General features: G+C 45.7%; 1 protein-coding gene across 1 annotated transcript in view; it reads right to left on the bottom strand.

The window, feature by feature from the left end:
• sparc (secreted protein, acidic, cysteine-rich (osteonectin)) overlaps window positions 1-5000 on the bottom strand; it is a 16099-nt gene that overhangs the window by 9532 nt on the left and 1567 nt on the right. The window lies entirely within an intron of this gene.

The following is a 5000-nucleotide window of genomic DNA, read 5'->3' on the forward strand; positions in this document are numbered from 1 at the left end:
ACACCCTCACACCCTCACACACACACACACACCCTCACACACACACACACACACCCTCACACACACGGTTCTGTTTACACCTCGATGCGTCACTCTCATGGAGACATGAGTTCATCTCGTTTGGATCAGAAACAAACACATGAAGCTGATTTCTCAGACACAGCTCCGCTCTTTGTACGGAGGGAACTTCACCGCTCACATTTCAGCCAGGATTCCGTTTCCGTCCGGGGGGCCGGGAAGGTTAATTTGCTAAACACATATTTACATTTGAAAGAAAAAATAAAAATCCCACGAGAGACGAGTTGGAGCGTGACCCTGAGGACGGGGCCAAGTTAGAGGAACTAATATATATATATATATATATATACAGTGTATATAAATATATATACATATATATATATATATATATAAATATATATATATATATATATATATGGCTGGGGCCAAATATCTAAGGTACAAAGTGGATGACGTTTCCCTGCAGCCTCGGCCGCCTGTGATCTGTGTTTATGGCTCATTAGGGACATGATCATCTCTTTCTCTATGTTTCTGTGGCAGCGGAGTCTCTTGTCCGTCTGTCTCCATATAAAACACGGCCCCGTCTGAAGGGGCCTCTCTGTCTGTTCGTCCTCCGTCTTGTTGTGTTGCTTCTCTGCGTCTGCACCTCCACTACAGCCGGACATCCACAGACTCCGTCTCGACGCTTCGTCGACATCAAAGTGTCTGCGCCGAGTTCCTCGGCGTCTGTAAGTCTTTTGTCTTTGTGAAGGAGATTCGCGCCGACACACTTTGTCCTGTGCAGCGAGCGCTGCAGGAGATCGGCCGGGGGGAGATAAGTCTGATGCACACAACAGAGCTGTGCATTCTTTGAATTCCTGCGCCTCGGATTAAAGGGCAGCAGGTTCAAAAAACGACAAGGGATGAACCAAATGAAACGACTTGATCCTCTCCAGTGAAACATGGAACACGTTGTCTTATGGAATCACGACATGGGGGGAGACGGGGACGAACCCTCGGCTCCTTGAGGGAAACTGAACTCCACATCTAAAAGACTGGAGAAACATTTCACTGGGGTGGTTGCCGTGGCGACCCGAGGAAGAGGAATTGAGGAGGGCCTCTTCGACGTGTTTGGACACATGCGGGGAAAAGGGTGAAGTTTGCATTTTGAGTCCGAGAGAAGTGGAGCGTGTGAGCAGCTGATGTTGGACGAACCCTCGAGCAACCGAAGAGGATTCTGTCAACCTGGACCACGACGCGCACATAGTTCAGCAATGAGGGATCAACGCTGCTTAGACTTTTGTAGCGTTCGTTCCTCGGAGCACGTCGGTACAAGTTTTGCCATCAGATAAAAACCTTCAGAGTTGACGAGTCTGGGGAGTCGTGTTATCTCAGATGAACAGATTTGTCAAGAAGCAAACAAGATCCCTTCCATTATCAGTGATTATACAGAAATATATTAAAACAAAATCCTGAATTAATCTGATGCTTTTATTTTGAAGGGCGTTTTGTTCATTTAACTTTTCTTTTCTCAGATTATTGACATATTTTGAGAAATGTGAAGAAATTCAGTCTTTTCTCCGTTGACTTCCGAGAATTCTTCTATTTTTTACGTCGTAGAGAAGAAGATTCATAGACTAGTTATAAAACCATGTTGATTATTTTCAACTAATTTAAAGGAGTAGTTCGTGTTGCACACCTGCCATGTTTACACTCAAGAGACTCTAGTGTCAAACACAAATTACAAAGTCGGACTGTAGCACGCTTTCATTCTCCTGGATCTTGATCCGACTCAACGACACATCGTGTCTCCGCCTGCGAAGTGTCTCCGAGAGACGGACGAAGAAGAAGAGAACCAAAACAACAACACGAGTTTCATGGCATTGTCCCGTCAAAGGGAACCCGACCTCCTCCGACTGGAGGCCCGACTGTCACAGCGGCGACCGGCGTGTTGACGAAGGCCTGAGAGGACGTAAACGCTCGGACGTGGAAAAATACAGAAGCTCTGGCGAACGGCGGCGTCTCCAAATAATCCAGTGCACAAGGAAACGTCTCTGTGCCTTTGAAACGGCCGAGCTAGACGGAACTGGGGGGGGGGGGTGTTGTGCTGCTGACGGGAAATTTGGTAAAAAGAACCTCTGACACGTCTGACGTCGCAGAGAGACGGACATTTTCTTTAGAACCCTCTGTATTTGACTTGGAGGGACACGGCGTTCCCATCGCTCGGCCGACGGACGGACTGACGTCACAGCAGGAGCCGGTATTTTATTTGGAAAGCCGCTCTCATAGTCAAACAGCACCGAGGCCCATAAAGGAGCCTTCTTCCCTCAGATGGGTTTCATCTGGGAGGTTAGGAAGGCGGAGGAACTCCCCCCCCCCCCCCCCCCCCCCAAAGCGTCTGTCTTCCTCTGTGGCTTCTCTTTCTCCAGCAGATCTAGAGGAATTCTTTCGTCTTCTCCTCGGTGACACAAGCGCCGCGTTCGGAGTCCTGGAAAAACAACCTGCCGCTCGTCCGTCTGCCAGCAGACAGGGCGGACAAACGACGGCGGCGTGTGAAAAACAGGCCCGCGAGGAGGAGGAGGAGGTAAACACTGCGAGGACGGACAGTGATCTCCTCTGTGTCGCTGTGAGACACCAACACGTCTCGGGTGGAGGAAGAGATGACACATGTCAAAAAGACATTTAGAAACATACATTTTCACTATTTCATGAGAATTAAACAATTAAACCAGCAATAAATGAAATAATCTCTGTTGCATAAAAATTGTATATTGTGTGTGGACAAAACTGTACAAGATCATACAATACATCAATTCATAAAAACTCAATTTCCACTACAGTCGCAGGGAAACAACGTTTGCACGTTCGCAGTGATGAAACAAATCAAATCTCAGCGTCTTTACCGCTCAAACTGAAAGAGTTCGTGAGGACGAAAGCGCTCGGATTGCGTCGAAGGCTCCGTCAGCGGATCGGGAGCAAGTTGACTTGGTTGTAGAAAGAGACAACGTCCTCAAGAACCTACAACCGAGTCCAGTTGCTCCTGATTCAACGGCCTCTTAGTGAAACTACGACCTGGACGAATGGGAATCTCACCGGACTTCTTCTGCCGAGTTCGGTGGCCAACGAAATGTACAGTTACAAAACAAACAACGTACAACTGAGGTCGTCGAAAGTCACGTACATGTTGCTAACAAAGTTAAAACCAGCTGCGATCATCATCATCATCATCATCATCAACACTACCATCTGACATCAGACGCCTCTGTAAAGAGGAGCAGTTCCAGCCGTCACGTTAGCGGGATGTGTGCTTATTAATTTCGTTTGACGGTGAAGTATGAGTGTTTCATAACTTCTAAATTTAAACAAATTAAAGCTGTGAGAAAAGGTGGAGAAATATCTTTTTTTTTAAATCTTTTCACCTGATTGTTACGTAACTCTTACGCAAATTCGTGTTTGACCGCAGGCATTGACTTGCAGTGACGAAAAATGTCGATCGTGTTTCTCAAAACCTCAAGATGATGATTTGTTTTGTTCACACACCAAAGATCTTCGGTTCACTGTCACAGAGGAGCAAAGAAACCAGAACATATTCATATTTAAGAAGCTGAAATCAGAGAATTTTGAATTTTTTTTAATCATGAAAACTACTTGAACCGATTAATCAATTATTAAAATAGTGGCTGATTAATTTAGTAGTGGATTACTGATCGATGAGTCGACGAAGTGTTGCAGCTCTAAAATCAACAACACGAATAAGCAGCATGTACGAAGTACAAAGTAAGAATTGATTGCTCTCTTCAAGTTGTAAGAAAAGTTTTTAGGCAGATTTTGTGGTAAATTTAATCTATGGTTTTTCACAATAAAAGCTTCAAATATTCTTATATTTAATTCTTTAAATTGACTCTGGTCCACAACTTAGTCGTCTGTTTTACGATGTGAACGACACAAGATCGGTTAATCTCAAGCTGCAGCAACTCCTTCCTAGTTCCAACATCAACCACCCCTCATCCCTCAACCTGGCAGCAGGACACCTGACGGATCCCGTCTCCTCCCCGGGGGAACGCAGGGAACAAAGAGTCGTTCTCATCCCGATCGGCCGGAGCACAAAGAGCACGAGATGAAGAGGAAGTCGCGATCGATGTAACCTGAGAACTCCACAAGTTGTCTTCACTGTGGTTTATTGTCTCTATGAAATGAAAAGAGCCTCAGGTCGGGTCAGAAGATGATGATTCATCTTTTACACTTTGTCTCGATGCTGCGTTCACCACAGGAAGGTTGAAGGCCATGAGGTGAAACAAGGAGCTACGGTCACAGTTCAGTTACAGTCTTCGTTTCCTTCGCAGGAAAATGCTTTATTCTTATTTTATTTAAATGTGGATTTTGCTGCAGTTATACTCAACCAGCAAATTCAGGAAGGTTTTCAAGTGTCTGGTTTTATCGCTAACGAAAGTCTGAGAAGCCGGAGCCACTAAATGTTTCTCTGGAGTTTATTGTCCATTGACTCGTCGGTCGTCAGAGGATGAAGTGCAGAGTTAACCACCAGAGTTAAACATCAATTGTTAACTCGTCAATCAGTTCCCTCGTGAGCCAACTGTTTATTTCCTCACTTTTCTTTCTCATGTCCTTAAATTCTGCTCCTGTGGTCTTGTCTTTCTTTCTTTTTTACTTCTAAGTCATTGAATGTATAGTTTCTTTCTTTCTTTCCATGGCTCTTCCTCTCCGTCTCGTCTCGTCTTCATCCTTCCTTCCTTCCTGTCTTTCTCTTCCTGTCTCTGTTTTGACTCGAACCTCCAGAAGCTTCTGCTCCACGTTGAAACCAAACAACAGCAGCGGCACAATCTTTCCTTCTTGTCAGTGGATTAGAGCTTTTCTGGGGAATGCCAAGTTGGCCAGTTATTTCCCAGCATCCTCAGCTCTCACACCTCCAGCCCCTCCCCCTCTCCCCCCTTCCCTCCTCCCTGTTGGTTCAGACCTGCCACCTCAACAATCGAGCGGCCGGCGAC

Source organism: Scophthalmus maximus, chromosome 9 (genome assembly GCF_022379125.1).
Source record: "Scophthalmus maximus strain ysfricsl-2021 chromosome 9, ASM2237912v1, whole genome shotgun sequence".
Lineage (NCBI taxonomy): Eukaryota > Metazoa > Chordata > Actinopteri > Pleuronectiformes > Scophthalmidae > Scophthalmus > Scophthalmus maximus.